This window comes from Malus sylvestris, chromosome 13 (assembly GCF_916048215.2).
Source record: "Malus sylvestris chromosome 13, drMalSylv7.2, whole genome shotgun sequence".
Classification (NCBI taxonomy): domain Eukaryota; kingdom Viridiplantae; phylum Streptophyta; class Magnoliopsida; order Rosales; family Rosaceae; genus Malus; species Malus sylvestris.
This window is the reverse complement of record NC_062272.1, coordinates 25,452,353-25,469,667: the sequence shown is the minus strand read 5'-3', so window position 1 is coordinate 25,469,667 and position 17,315 is coordinate 25,452,353.

Sequence of the window (17,315 nt, the reverse complement as noted above, 5' to 3'; positions counted from 1 at the left end):
TCTTAGGTAAACGGGCATCTACCATGCCGACCGTTGCCAAAGGGAATGGATTAACGTCGACCGTCATCTGTTTTTCAGGAAACTTTAGCTTGCCTTTGTCAATCCAGCTCTAGATATCATCACGGAATACGACACAGTTGTTTGTGGCATGCTTGGTCGAATTATGATACTTGCAATACGTCTTTCCTTTAAGCTCTTCGGCCTTGGGAATGTTAGGTCCTGGCTGAAGTTTGATGATCTTTGCTAATAACAATTGATCAAAAATTACCTCTGCCTTTGTGATATCAAAAGTGTAAACTTTCGATGTTTTCGCCGTCTCTTCAGTGGCTGAGTGGGTTTTGGCATCCTTGGAATTAATTTGAGTCAATGCCTTGCAAACGTATGGTTTATCTATTACTATCTCGGTCGCGTCCACACTAACATATTGGCAATCTTCGCCTTCAGTCGATGCGTAGCGGACCGTGGGATTTTTGTAAATCGTTCCTCGGGATGGGGATTTCGATGTCTTTTCTTCTCGGAGAAAATAATCATATTGCTCAACATGTTAGGCTAACTCATACATATCCCGAAAGTTTGCCCCCAAGAATTTCTTTTTGTACTCCACGTCGAGCCCATTCAGAGCAAGCCTAACAAATTCGACTTCAGGAAGAGGTACTCGACACCAATTCCTGGTCGATTTAAATCTTGTAAGATAATCCATTGGTGACTTATCAGATGCTTAAGTCATCCTAGCCAATGAAGAAACTGACATTTCCATCCCCGGCCGATAAAATTGTTCGTGAAATTTCTCGACCAACTCCTCCTAGCTTTGGATAGAATTAGGTAGGAGGTTGATATACCATGCGAACGCTGAGCCTGTCAACGAAAAGTTGAACAACCGTAGTTTATGAAAATCACTATTGACATCTCCGCATTATGTAATGAAACGAGCCACATGTTCTAACGAGGATAAGGACGATTCTCCAACAAAAAGGCTAAAATCTGGAATCTTGAAACCTTTAGGATATTCGAACTTTTCCACATAAGTTGGATATGGGTGGATGAATTTCGGGAACTTCGGCCCCTTTTTCATGGCCGAATCAATCATCTGTTGGACCTCAGTTATATCGACGGATGTTGCTTCCACTCTCTGATCGGATCTATCTAACCTACTACTTGATCCTCCATTCTTTTCTAAATCAATCGTTTTGGGCCGAGTAGACACTACTTCGGCCTGTGGCAGGGTACCTTTAAGTGGAAGCTGCTGAGCCTGATCAACCAGTCCTCATTCGAAGGCTTTGCTAACCAATAGTTCGAGCAATCTGGTATGGATCTCACCATTGTTTCGTATCACCTCGAGCAAATTATTCATTTTTTGAACAACTGTATGTTCAACTTGTCGAGATTGCTCATCAAGTCATCTTCGGATAAATAACCTAGTTTAAGGGTCAGAGCCTTCACCGTCGTCTTCGTCGCAGTCCTCCATTATTCCTTCAATGAAAACACCTGCGGTTTGGTGGGGTACTTCTGTGTTTCGAGGCTGGGTATCGAGGCACACTTCTTTTTCTCGGTGTGTTACACTTGCAGCCTCATGGGTCACAGCAACAATAGGATTTCACGCATGTAACACCTCTTGTCCAGGACTTTGAACCGGCAAATCGGTCACTGATTTTCCTATGGTTGTTTTTTTTTTTACTGATTGTGTCTCGATGGTCATGAACTTCATAGTTTTAGCACTAGATCCCACTGGACGTGCCAAAATGTTGACCCTAAAAACTACTAAGCCTACCTGGTGCGCAGGCCAAGTAATTAGTAAGCTAACTACGTCTTTTGGTTGTAGGCGGGCCGTGCCAACTCGTCGGCCGAGCTCGACTGAGGAGTAAAATATGGTGATGTTACGTTGAGCGCGCGGCTGACTTCTTGATCTTGCGACTGCGGCCAAGGTAAGAACATGTCTCGGCCTTCGGGTTCTAGAGCCTGAAGATAAGGCTACTAGTTCTGCAAAGTTCACAAATCGTCGGCGCCGAATTTGGTCACAGTGATTATTTTCGTAAGAGTATAAGCACACCGAATCGACACCAGAGTATAGGGACATAGGTACTCAAAACAAATGTACGTCTTGATTATGAAAGTGGTTCGGCCGTCAGAATGTCGAACTCTAAAACCTACTTGAGAATAACCAATCATAAACAACTCGGCGTTCAATATGCCGAGCCGAGTAACTCGTAACACCTCACTTCGCCGAGAAGCCTAATGAGATGACCTCTGCCAAAAAAGACTCGAAAATCCTTCTCGACTAAGACTTGGATAGACAACCAATCGGCCTCGACACAGTGCTGTTTATCCAAACTGAAGGTGCTCCGCGGTCGACTGATTCTACGGCAACAATGCTGTTTATCCAAAATGAAGATGTTTGCCGGTTGCCTTCACAGTATTGTTTATCCAAACTAAAGATGTGTTGGCGAAAAAGGAAAATAAAAATCTCAAGGTTGTTGAGAGATTTTGCGTAGAGCGAGGGTTTGCACAGGGCAATTTGTGTGTTGAATCGAATGGGCTCTGTTTGATGTCCTCCCTCCCTATTTATAATAGCCAACCCGTATTGAATCCCAATCATTCTCGGATTAGAACTCCTTTCCCTGATCTAACCTTATCTCAACCAGTCCTACTCCTACTAGGACTTTGAACTTAACTTGTTATCAGGTCGCATTCAATCTCAAACTCCAACATCCTTATCCTGTCGAAACTCCTTCTCGTAATAAGACTCACCCACATCCCACAGGTTCCCGACGGGATATGGCCAGCTTCGACTACGCGGCCCATGAGCTAGATAACCCCCAACGACACCTAAACACGGCCTTTAGGCCGAGAACAATTCTAAACTCGGCCTAACCAATACTAGGCCGAGAACAATTCTAAACTCGGCCCAAACCAATATTTTTTTGGGGCCCAAACAATACTATACATTATTTATGAAACTGGACCCAATAAATAGGCATTATTTATGAAACATGATCAAGAACTAGACACTACTTATGAAAGTGGACAAAAAACTAGGCACTATTTATGAAATTGGACCAATAAATAGTATAGTACCATTTAGTTTCATAAATAGTGCAGTTTCATAAATAGTTTCAATTTCATAAATAGTATTCAGTTTCATAAACAGTGTACAGGTCATGCACACGCGTCTGATTATTATTTTTTTTTTAATTTTGTCATTTTCATTAAAAATTAAGTTTTTTTGTCCTTTTTATTAAAACTTAAGGGTTTTTCATTAAATTTTGATTCATAAAGTTATAGCATGGTTTTTTGTTAAAATAAACTTAGCTCAAGCCATTTTCATTAAAGTTCCTTTTTTATAACTGGCACTATTAAAATGTTTTGATCGTGTTTAAAAATAGAGAATAATATTTAATAAACAACTTATTGAATCATATTATTGCTAGCCTATTGTGAGATACTAATTATAAAAAAAAAATAGTAATAATTAAAAAAAATTGTACCAAAAAAAACTGTACAAAAAGAATTAATTATTAAAAAGAACATTGCTTAAATAACGAAAATAGCTCTGTAATATTTTGGATTGCTTTTGAACTTTTTTGTTTGAGAGGCGTTTCTATCCACTTTTTTTTCTGTGAAGCTTGTGATCGAAAAAACCACTGTTCACAGCAGTGTTGGCTTTATGTATTAACTTTTTCTCACCTTGTATTGTTTGTGGTTGGACAGGAAGTTCTACTCTTTCCGGCTATGAACCCACATGATGAGACTTCTGCTAAAGGTACCAACTCTTCCTTTGGAGTAACTTTCCTGGAACAAATTTAAAAAAAAACCTTGTGGACCTGAATTCTGCTTCTGTTTTATGCTATGTTGAAGATGTTATGTTTCCTTCGTATACTTACATATGGAGCTCTACCATTGTTCTTTTGGCATTGTTCAGCCACTTTAGGTGCTTTAGATTATCGGGACTCAGCAATCGATTTTTGTAGCATTCATCGGACTTCAAGCGGTGGTCTTATTGGTGGCCAGATGTAACTTCTTGATTTGATTTTTTACTGTTATATCTAAAGTATCTTAGGTAGATCTATAATTGTCTAACTATTAATACACTTGTATTAGTGAACGCGACTAGTATTTATCCAAATTGCCACACTCTGTTATCTCTAACTGCGTTTTTTTTTAATGGACCTCTTACATCTGAAAAGAAAAAGTTGCTCTCTTGTCTAGTCATGTACAATAGTCTGTGTCATCTCAACAATCACATTTTCCCCGTATGTTTTTTCTCTTACCTTCTGTTTGTTGGTTCATTTGCTGTCCTAATTGCATAGCCAAAATCTGTTAAGGATAATGAAATTGTAGTGAAAATTTTTGAACTAGAATTAGAACTATTTTTTTCCTTTTCTGTTTGGCAAGAATGCGATATAATGTATAAACAAATGTCTATTTATATTTAAAAAAAAAATATATATATATATATATATATATATATATATATAATTGTATTGTGATACATAAATTGCAAAATAGAAGGACATATACGATATAAAGTATTACAACATATTGGAAACATGGAAGAACAAGCAATTTAGTAAGTGTTCATCCAATCTATTGAAAAAATAAAATGTAAAATTGAAGTTCTATATTTTCTACTTAAGTGAGAGTTGTAACTTAAGCGGGCTAGGCAGGCATCTGGGTAGGTCTATGTGTCATTTCTTAATTTTCAAACGCTTAGGAATTAATCAGGGTTGTAGCCAATCAACTAGCGCCTAGGAGGGGCTTAGACAAAGTTAAGTAGGGATTTTAAGAACAGTGCTTGAATGGGAGTTTAATATTTAATTTAGCCTTAGATGTCTCACACTTTGCTTTAAGTGGAGAATTCATGCTTAAGCCGTGGTGATAATCTTGCCTTAGCTTTAGGACTAGAATTCATTGATTGTTCTGGTTTATAAATATTAGTCCATTTTACTGGTGATTATCATTTCTCTCCATAATGTTTTTGCGACAAGAAGTGGACGGTCACTTTTTGTGGAGATCCAATAACAATTCTCTTTCAAAATAAATATTTTGGCATGAATTTTCACTCCCACAAGTGTTACAACATGCATGAGAAGCTGAGAACCTAAAGAAATAAGAGAGGGAGAAATGACCTTATATGGACAAATAAAAATGGGTAAATTGGGCCGGGCCTGAGCTTCCATGTTAGGCTTGGGCTCAGATTAATGTTTTTGCATTCCATCCGTGCTGTGATGTTTATTTTGTTGGTGATTTGGTGGACACGGTGGACATGTTTATTTCCTCTCACGCTAAATTGAATCCATCCTAAAACACAATTGCACCAATTTTGGCCTACCAAGGCTCCATCAGCCATGGCAGTAGCCATGTCGATTATGAATCCAAGCTCAAATCATCCGCGCTAGGGTCAACGAGGCTTTAAAGGTTTTTTATTTTATTTATTTAATTTTTTTTTTTTTTTTTTTAACGGTAGGGGCATGTGCCATACACGTTTAATCTGGAGAGTGGAACGACTGAATCTAACGCAAGGGGTCCACCACAACAGTCCGCTGGGCTTCCAACAAATATTTCAACGGTAACTTGCCACGTGGCATAATTAGCCTTTCATTTCAAATTTTTACTTTAATCATACGGTTCTTATTATTATTCATAATAATAAGTTTTTAAAAAGTAAAAAATTAAGATAAAAAAATTTAAAAATTTCCAACGGCTATTTTAAATTATTTTTTTTTTTTGTAAATACTAAATCATGTTGACTCTCAATAATCTTATCCGTTTAATAATTATTAAAGTATACAATACAAATAAAATAAATCATTGTTAATAGTAACTGCCATGGCATTTTACTATTTAAGTGAATAGTAACTTCCATAAGTCTAGTCCTAGATCAAAATCCACCAAAATAGGTGGAAACGTTCTAAAGGAAGGTAACTTTCACACACCATTTTTTAGCTTTTCACACCCCATCTTTATTATCAACTGTTAGATTGAATAAAATTAAACATAAACAACAAACAAGATTAAACAAGAGTGTGTGAACGTCTAAAAAATATGTGTTCTTATCATTTCTCTTTACCTAATGGAGTGCTCCATTTTTTAGCTTGTTTTGCTTTTGTTAATTTGGGTTTTCATTAGTTGGATTGAGGTTCAGTCGATTTGGTTGATTCCTTCTCTTCATTAAGTTCACATAAATGCTTTGATTTTCAAAAAAATAAAATTGAAAAGTAATTACAATGAGGTGTTGGTGTTTTATTTAGGATTAGTGACTAGGAACAATTGATATATACAGTTGACGTGTAATATTTATATGAGTGTGCTATCCACACATCTCTTTTTACTTCTCACACACCCCTTGTTAATTTCTGCCCCTTGATCTTCTTCAATTCACCTGATCTAACGGCCGAAAATTCAAAGGGTGTGAGAGAAGTAAAAAAATGTGTGTGAATATCACACCCCTATTTATAAATGCTTTTACAATAACTAGAAACAGTTTTAGATAGGCAAAAATGTTTCTTACGACGTTTGATATATAAAAAAAATATTCTAAGTTAGAAAAGCACCTGGAATTTCTAGGAGCTTCTTTTATAAAGCACTTTAAGTGTTTTATAATGGGTAAATCTTCAATTGTTAGAAAAGCACTTGGAAGTACTTTGCAAAAAACCCTCATCACTGAGTCGTATGTACCCTTGTGATCAGACTCCGTATTTTTATTTTTGAATATAAAAAGTGTTGAGTGCACAATAAGTTTATTGGATGGAGCATGCATTGCATTTTACCTCCAAATTCTTACACCAATGTAGGGTTTAAGAATGGGATATGGTTATTATACGGAAAGGACGTGAATCGTGATGTATCAAAAGTGCATGATCCTTCACTCTTAAATACTTGTTAAAATATAATTGTAGATCGGCTTGCTAGATTGTTCAAAGATAGTATAAGTCATGGTCCTCTCTAAATTTGTCGGCCATGCATTTGTATATGTCTGAATGACTGGTTACTTCATCAAGTATTTGGTACGAAAATTCCTCTTCACTTGTAAATCAGAGATTTTAGATTCGAATCTTGTGGATGATAAATTTGATAACAAATTAGGTTGCCCATTATGTGACTTAGCCGAACTCCCCCTTCTCTTAGACTTACTCCAACCTTTGGAGTAAAACTCAAATTTTAGGTTCTAAACTTACCCCAACTTGCTCCAACCCTTGTTGCAAATATGAGTTAAAACTCAAAACTCATTTATGGGGCATTTTTAGCCCAAACTTCCCCCTGTGTTAGTGGGGCTGGCTTTGACACACCTTGAGCTGGAATGTCCACCTGGACTCCGAATTGAGTTGTGTTGGCTGACACCATGAGGGTGACGAATCCATAAAGTGTAGTGAAGTGGAAAATGTGAGTAAATTTAAACCTAAAAGTGCCTAAATACAAGAGTGCACTGGTGAGCGGGAATGAACTCATTTCACACGTGATGTCAGAGCATAAGTAAAGTACAATAGGGTAGGTTGAGAATTATACCATCGGAAGTAATCTCTGATATCAGCGTTTGCCAGAAATACTTGTCGACACGGACATTGTCTCTACAACCTAGAGGGGAAAAAAATAAGGGTGAGTGGGCCTAAAAATAAAGCTTTGTAAAAACCTTTTCAAAACCATAATAATCCCTTGCCGTAAAACAAGTATAGTTTCCAAAATATACATACTACGTATAGTACGAAAGTACTTATCGTAGCCTGCAATATCTCAAGATTTCAATATGGCACAATATTTCGTAAGTAAACACATGACGTCCGTAATCAACATAATCTCGCATAAGCAAACATCTCATATCGAGTTCTCATTGACACATGCTTACACACGAGTTCATGTAGAGGTATTCTGATATGAACAAGACTGGGTGTAACAATGATATACGCTCTAGTACTACAATCACGTGAAGAGTAGCGCTATATGCAGCACATACAAGTCATAATTGCCTATAGCAATCTTGGACATGACTGACACCTACAATGGATCCAAAGTGAGCATACGGTGTGATGTGCACATATACGTGAAAGACTGGCCATGGCCCGGGTGAGTACTAACACCGGTGTAGCAAACGATGAGCAAATAACATAAATGTAGTCATGCCATAATGATTCCATAATTCTAGTCAACATAATATTATTCATAGTTGTAAATTTGGCTAAGGCATCTCATAAGATTCATAATGATTTACTAATTCTCTTTGTTACATCATTTCCTATAAATATTAATTTAACTACGGCTTTCATATAGAACATTCATTATTAGATGCATATATGAAAACTAAACATATATATATATATATATATATATATATCAAAGAAAAGACCCACTCACAAATCATATCGTCAAGTCGAACCCGTCTCATGGGCATCAAAGATTCTTGCGATGCATTTCACCTAGAAACAAGACTATTTATGTAAATATAGCATACTAACATAATTACGAGTTTTTGTACAAAGTACGGCTAATAAAGTAACTATTTTAAAACGGTCAAATTTTGTAAAACGGAGGGCGGATTCGGATTTAGCACATCGAGAAACCTAAGGAGGGACCTTGGGTTCCTCCACGCGCCGCCATAAGTGGCTGCATTGGCAGCCACGCGCCGACGACCAATGTGAGCCCACGTGTGCCCATGCACCTGTGAGTACCATCGTACTCGCCTTCATCGCGAAGGCCTGCATTTGGTCCGACTTCCAGTGCTTCTATTGAGCTCAATTCTCCACCAAAATCAATGATTCAAAAGCCATTTTGAAGTTAGAAATGTAGGGAACAAAACCCCTCAAGCCAGGGTGTCCTGAGTAAAAGGGCAAGAGGGAGATGGTGGTCCATTGCAGCAGAATGGTGGTGATCGTGTGGTTTTCCAGTCACGAGAATGGTGAAGGTGGTCACGGTTTGCAAATGAGAGAAGGACAAGAAAGCTTGGGGGGTCTTTCCCTCGCTTATGAATTTCGTAGAGTTCGTCCAAGCAGTGAGATGTCGGTGGTGGTTCAGGTGTAGTTCGTTGGAGAGGTGGTGAAGTGGTGGGTGTGCTGCTCGGCTCCACCATTTTTACAGAGAGAAGAGAGAGATGAGAGATGAGAGATGAGATGGAGAGAGCTGAGAGGGTTAGAGGGAAAGAGATGAGGTGGCAGCCAAATAGTGGTGAAGTGAGGTGAGGGAGATTTGAATAAAAATAAGAGAGAGTGAGGTATGAGATATAGGGAACATGGGGGAACAGGGAGAGAATGGGTTGTGGGCCCACTGGCTCACAAAATAATGTCACCAAAGAACAAAACAAAAAAATATCCCCGCGATGTGAAATTACCAAAATGCCCTCCACATTCATAGTTCAGTAAAAAATTTACCCGTAGCTCTGATTGCACCCACACATTCGTAGTGACGAGCACTACAAAGATATGCTAAAAGAATGTTTCATACGTCTCACAATACGTTGGTCAATGAAAGTCAACACCCTCACCTCTAGGGGCATTTTCGTCAATTCACTCATTTAAAATGAATAAAATTGTAAAATTAGGGACTGGTTGTCACAGGCTTACCATATATGTATATATATTTTTAGGTTTTTTTATTTATAAATTGATTGAATCCAATGGTTAAGATCTAATTTGATCAAATCCAATAGTAAAAAAAATATCTAATGGTTCAAATTCAAATCCAACTACTATAGTAATTTAAAAAAATATTTTAAGTGTTTCATATTCTTTCGTAGTGTTCCACAAGTTTGATGGTGTCAATTTAGTGTTTTTTTCAATATTTATCGGAATCTAAATATTTTTAGGTTAAAATGTTCATAAAATTAAATTAAAATAGTCTACATAAATTTTTTTTTTAAGTTACTTTAAGAAAAAAATTATCCTAAATTTATTTTTTAATAATATCGGGCTAAAAATTTAATACAGAAAGGTTGAAGGAGAAAAAATGTTTCTTGGTTAAAACCTAAATTTTCTGGATTAAAAACTTTAGATTTTAACCCATGGATTGAAGATTGTCTTATTGTAAAATATATCGTTTTAATAAAAAAAAAAAATAAAAAAAAAAACACACACACACCCACCAATGTCATAGATGATTTCTTGCACCGACTTCTTGATAATTTTCCCTGTCACTACCATCATGCCCCTTGCCCACAACCGCCTTTGAGTCCATCTCTGCCTCCGATCCAAATTGGATGTCTTCAAATTGAAGAGTTATGTTATAAAGGACATAAGCCCATTTAATCATGAACTTTTTTTCTCATTTTGATGGGTATCAAATTGCAAACTATTTCGAGGTTTTAGGTTCGTCTTTCATCAAATACGTATTTAAACCACATTATTATTAATTAATTGTGAAGTTTAGTCTACTTCTCTCATCTAATATAAATAATATCGTTTTTTTTTTTAAATTACAAATTATATCGTCACAAATTAAAGCACCCCTTAACTTAGATGATGGAGACACCTAGTGAATCCAATCATCCTAGTTGGCTAGTTGTTGTTCAACTGCCACAGAAAGTAAGAAACAAACTTGAAACCGTAGTTTGGAAGAACAAAAACTAATTATTTGACCTTTTAATTAAAGTTAATACTACTAACTCTTGTATCCGAGGTCTAAAGTTCAATTTGCTCTCTCCAATATGCTCATTTGGAAAATAAAAAGAATAAAAAAATTAAAGTGAGAAGAAAGTGTAAAATCTTGTAGAGCCATTTTATATGATGCTCCGAAATAGTCTGTTAACCATCTTTGGTTAAAAATTCAAAAATCAAGATCTAACAGTTAAAAAGTCCGAAATATCCTATACTCTAGAACAACATAGAACAAAATCCCTAGCTGCCAAAATATACGTAGCCAATTGAGTCTAAGAAAATGGACAGGCAGCAAAAGCCTAAACGCCAAAGCCAATTTGGTGAGTGGAATGTACTTTCCACACGTTGTATTTACAAATATCATGACCTAATTCCAAGTATCCTACCCAGACAATTGCCCTAAAAGACGCCTTTATACTGCGCACTGAAAAACATCAACTGAGAATATTGCCCTTTCTTTTTTCTGCTTGTCACACCTCATTATTTTCAAACAAGCGATTTATTCAAGAACCTGAATAATGAGGAATAATCGATAAAAAGAACTTGACTGCCAAAAAAGCATTTGTAGGCCAAAAGCACTTTCTCCTCAAAAGTTAGTCATGAGACGTGGGTGGGTGTAAGTATATGTGATGATGATCCAAGTTGGCATAAGGTTGGAATTAGACAACTTACCATTTGCTGAGTCTTCGCATGCCTGTTTGATTCTCATTTGCTTGTCCTCTTATCTTTATATAATGTATCTATAGCCTTTAATACGAACTCTTATATATATATATATATATAACACCTCCTCAAGTGCATTCCGCTCCACTGATCACAGGCCGGGGTAAATAATATCATCGTATTGATTGGTTTCGTGACTATATATTGACCATGTAGCATCTTTACATTGTGGATAAAAAAAAGACAAAAAAAAAAAAAAAACTAAAGTCTAAACATAAGTAATCAATTTGTGGTCACAAACGTTTAATACGAGAGCACTATCTTATCATGGAGCGAGAGATACATGCTATGTATGTATGAAACTGCTAAATAAATGTGTGTTATAGAGTGCAAGAAGCATTCAAAAGAACCAAAGTTCGAAAACTCGAAGATTGATCTTGATTTTATGTGCTTCTGGGAAAAGCACAAATTCCATTTCAGGTGCATTTACTTTCCATATTCAGAAAAAATAAATGAATAAAAAAGAACAGAATGGGTACAATCGTTTGTCATGTTTTCCATCTTGGCAACCAAAACAGTGGACTTCCCGAGTAAATCTGTCGTCATTGTCATCACCTTTAGACATTGTCATCACCTTTAGATCCTGATCATTCAGCAAGTTCATCATTATATTTCCTTCAAGTACTAGGAAAGGTGATGATACTAGGGTTTGTTTCTTGATCAAATCCTAATGACCCACATTAATTTGTAGACCTCATTTTTCATTGACAAATTATCCTCCCTTTTTTATTGATGATTCTCTGCCTCTTTGACAATGTTCTACCACAAGATATATATCAAACTTTGTTGTGCCTTCTTTTACCAACGATATCAAGATTGGGTTTAGACTAAGTCACATAAAATCAGTAATAACAGTTTAGTAGTCGGTCATTTATGTGAGTCAAATCTAATACATTTTCTTACAAGTGAAAAATGAATACTGTTTGTACCATACTTGACAAATCCCGAAACTACCGAGCACCGGTCAACGTTATACCGTCAAGGACCCAGAAGAGTTTCCCTCCAACCAGGAGGCCAATCACAGAACAACACGTGTCGACATCAGAAGCCAATCATAGCACGACACGTATCAACATCGGAAGCCAATCACAACACGACACTTGTCAATGTCAGAACAAGGCTAGAAACTCTCTTCTATAGAAGGAGATCATTTTCCCACAATATTTCCTAATGTCATTTGTACTAAATCATTCACTAGTACTCACTAAAGGAGAGCTTGAACCTATGTACTTGTGTAAACCCTTCACAATTAATGAGAACTCCTCTACTCCGTGGACGTAGCCAATTTGAGTGAACCACGTACATCTTGTGTTTGCTTCCCTATCTCTATCCATTTACATACTTATCCACACTAGTGACCGAAGCAATCTAGCGAAGGTTACAAACTTAACACTTTCTGTTGTACCAAAGTCCCCACTGATTTTGTGCATCAACATTTGGCGCCGTCTGTGGGAACGACACTTATTCCCACTCTCTTCAGCTTTCCCAAGCTGGTTTCCAACATTCGTACACTCTCTTTTGACTAGGCATCCCTTTCCAACATGGGGAGCGAAGGAAGCCACAACACACAGAATGACACCCCTCTTGTACCTAGTGCGAAGCAACGAAAGAAGGAAGGAAAAAGGGTCGCTCTTTAAGCTAAAGTCGATGAGCTAGAAGCTCAGAACAACAAGATAGCAATGAAGAATGAGGTCCTCCATGAGCAGTATGAGAAACTCTTTGAGACGCTCTATAAAACTAGGAGTACTCAAACACGCGAGCTCGTTGCCCTTGTGGACATCAACCATCATCTGGGTGCCCTCCAACATGGAGGGTCACCTCCCTTCGACATGGGTATCCCTGATGAAGAGCGAGCTAATCATCAAAACATTGATCAACATGAGACTTCTTTCAACCCAGATGCTTCGACCCGAAGTAGAAGAAGTGGAGGAAGACACCTCCTTGCAGAAGGGTTGGAAAGATCGAAAGCCGTTTATCGTGACTGCCAAGACTTCCTAAAGATCCGTCGAGAGAATCCCCTCCACATATGCTCGAAGATCAATGACCCAAGGGTTTCTGAAAGACTCAGTGCCCTCCTACGACCCAAGCCAGTTGCCAATCTAGGGAAGGAACGACAGGTCCCCGAGGAACATGAAGGTAAGGGGGACTCTGAGGTATTCCGACAGACTCGCCCTAGAAGTCAGTAAGGTGAGTCCAAGAAAAAACCACACGCCCATGCTTAAACTTTCCTACTTCCAAGAGGCGATGGAAACTTACGAAGGAAAATTCCAGTGGTACATAACTCCACTCATGACTCCCTTCTCCTACAGTTCCTTGAGGAAGTAAACAAGTTGAAGGCCGAACGTCAGGTCGAGATACCTGACTGGAACCAACCCATGCCTGGCCCTCTCACAAGAAGGATCTTCGCACCCTCATTCAAGCAAAGACAAAACAAAAGTTTGGTTTACAACTCTATACTGGAAGGGAGGACCCAATTAAACACCTTAACCTCTTTGAGTCCACCATGGCATATCAGATGCACACCGACGAATAGCGATGTCTTCTCAACACATCTTCCAGACCGATCACTTGCATTCTGCAGATGACTTATACATTATCCATCAGAAGCCGGACGAGTCACTACGAGAGTATATCGATCACTTCAGCCATGAGTATTCTCGTTGCGTTGAGGCAGATGACAAGACTGCCCTCAAGACCTACGTGATTGTTTCTTCAAGTGCATGATCAATGCCAACACTTGGAAGACTTACTCTAAGGTGATGGCACAGGCTTACAACCACACCTCCGCCAAAGCAAGGACATACCAAGGGAACCCCCATATGGTTAACCCCTATCAACAAATGGGAAGTGGAAGTCAAGTTCTACCAAGTAAGGAGATATTGGCCATTCAGACACCCATTGCATCATCTCCTGCCTCATTTAGCTACTCGCTAAGTCACCAAACGTATCTGTCTCTTGGTAAGAGGAAGAATGTTTACTCTCAACAAGCCCATTACAACAAGAGGGATAAAAGTTCGTATCAAGACAACCAGGGATGAACGTACCGTCGACTATTATAAGAAGGCATACACATTACAAATGTTTTGACTCTCAACCGCTTGATATCTTTTGTCACACAAGCCATTCGGAAAATATTTAAAAAAGAGGGAATTCAGACAACTTCTTCTGAGTCTTTTGCGTTCCTAGCATTGGAACACTTGGTCTACGCTGACCTACCTTTATACTTCAACTCAGAGCTTCAACATGCGTACTTTGACACAAAGTATGTGATACTAAGTGTTACAACCAACATGGTTCACATATCAAAAGCATGGATCCCTTCATGCATAGCAAAACATTCATAAGCATCACTCATATCAATCAATATAAACATCATACATTCCAACACATTCATACATAAACATCATACATTCCAACACATTCATACATAAACAACATACATTCTAACACATCCATACATAAGCCAATTGTGCTTCGAAAGGGTTCAACATACTTTGTGTCTTCGACACTTGCTACAATGTGCCTCGACACCTTGCCCTTATTCTCACCAACTATGTGATGAAATGTGAAGAAGGAACTCATCTTCATGCCACTAACCAGGTGATGAAATGTACAACCCGTACTCTAATATCATTTGGCAACTTGCCACTTATGCCACCAACCAGGTGAAGAAGGAACTCATCTTCATGCCACCAACCAAGTGATGAAATGTACAACCCGTACTCTCCTTCAGGCCACTAACCAGGTGATGAAATGTACAACCAGTACTCTAATATCATTCGGCAACTTGTCACTCATGCCACCAACTAGGTGAAGAAGGAACTCATCTTCATGCCACAAACCAGGTGATGAAATGTATAACTCGTACTCTCTTTCATGCCACCAACTAGGTGATGAAATGTATAACCCGTACTCTTATATCATTTGGCAACTTGCCATTCATGCCACCAACCAGGTGAAGAAGGAACTCATCTTCATGCCACCAACTAGGTGATGAAATGTGATGAAAGGTGATGAAGGAACTTACCTTCATACCACCAACCAAGTGATGAAAGCAACTCATCATTCATTCCACCTACTAGAAGACGAGTGGTACAACTTGTACATGTGAACTCCTAGCATTCACAAATAATCAAACACTCTCAAGCTTGACAACTCAACTAGGGGAGCACTTATGCCCAACAAGAGTTATAGTCACCAACAAAGTCTTATTGCAAGCCAACAACAACTTTAGTGCATGGGATACGAAGATCAAGCTATTCAGCCATCTTGCATCTGCTTCAGACATTTCCCCTCTGTAACAATGCAAACACTACAACTCGTAGAAAGCTTCACACACTCTTGATCAAGACAGTGTGAAGCAAAACCAATTTATGGTGCCAACAAGAGCTTCATCAAAGGAGTTCAACCACAATTCTGAAAAGCTTCACACACTCTTGATCAAGACAGTGTGAAGAAAAACCAATTTATGGTGCCAACAAGAGCTTCATCAATGAAGGGTAATCACAATTCTCAAAAGCTTCACACACTCTTGATTAAGACAGTGTGAAGCAAAACCAATTTATGGTGCCAACAAGAGCTTCATCAAAGGAGTTCAACCACAATTCTCAAAAGCTTCACACACTCTTGATCATGACAGTGTGAAGCAAAACCAATTTATGGTGCCAACAAAAGCTTTATCAATGGAAGACAACTACAATTCTCAAACCTTTGAAGCAAATTCAAGACTGTTCGAAGCAAATTCAATTTATATGGTTCATCCAAACCTTCAACTACTACAATGTGTGACTTACATCACAATCTCTTGCTCAACAGTGTGGAAGCAAAATTTGTATATGTTGTATGTCCCACATTTTCAAATTTCTAGTTTCCAAAAAAAAAAAAAAAAAAGGGAAATTCAACAAAGCTTCATCAATGGAGGACAACTACAAATTCTCAAAAGCTTCACACTATCTTGATCAAGATAGTGTGAAGCAAAATCAATTCATGGTACCCAACAAAGCTTCACCCACAAAAGCTTCACTAACAAAAGCTTCACCCACCATAAAAGCTTCACCCACAAAAGCTTTACCTACAAAGCTTCAACACAAAAGCTTCACTTACAAAAGCGTCACACTATCTCGATCAAGATAGTATGAAGCAAAATCAATTTATGGTACCCAACAAAAGTTTCAACTCCAAAGCTTCACCTACAAAGCTTCAACTCCAAAGTTTCACCTACAAAAGCTTCAATACAAAAGCTTCACCAACAAAAACTTCACCCACTACAAAAGCTTCACCCACAAAAACTTCACCTACAAAGCTTCAACTCCAAAGTTTCACCTACAAAAGTTTCACCACAAAAGTTTCACCAACAAAAGCTTCACCCACCATAAAAGCTTCACCCACAAAAGCTTCACCTACAAAGCTTCAACTCCAAAGCTTCACCTATAAAAGCTTCACCCACAATAGCTTCACCTAAAAAAGTTTCACCCATAAAAGCTTCACCAACAAAAGCTTCACCCACAAAAGCTTCACCCACCACAAAAGCTTCACCCACAAAAGCTTCACCTACAAAACCTTCACCCATAAAAGCTTCACCAACAAAAGCTTCCCCATAAAAGCTTCCCCACCACAAAAGCTTCACCCACAAAAGCTTCACCCACCACAAAACCTTCACCCACAAAAGTTTCACCCACAAAAGCTTCACCTACAAAAGTTTCACACTATCTTGATCAAGATAGTACCCAACAAAACTTCAACCTCAAAGCTTCATATCATTCTTCATCGCAGCGGTCATATCATTCTTCATCACAGAGTCCCCAACGGTAAGAAGACCAATAGAGGATAAGAAGGATGGGCGACATATGTTGTCTTGAGAAGGCATGGCTGCCTCTTCACCAAAGTTCAAGTCAAAACGACGGTCGGATGGGCCAGACATTCTCAGAAATGATGAAGGAGAAATGAGGTGCAATAAATCTCTGAAGTAAGGGAAAAATTGCTACAAGCAATAACTCTCTGAATGTACTTCTTGCACAT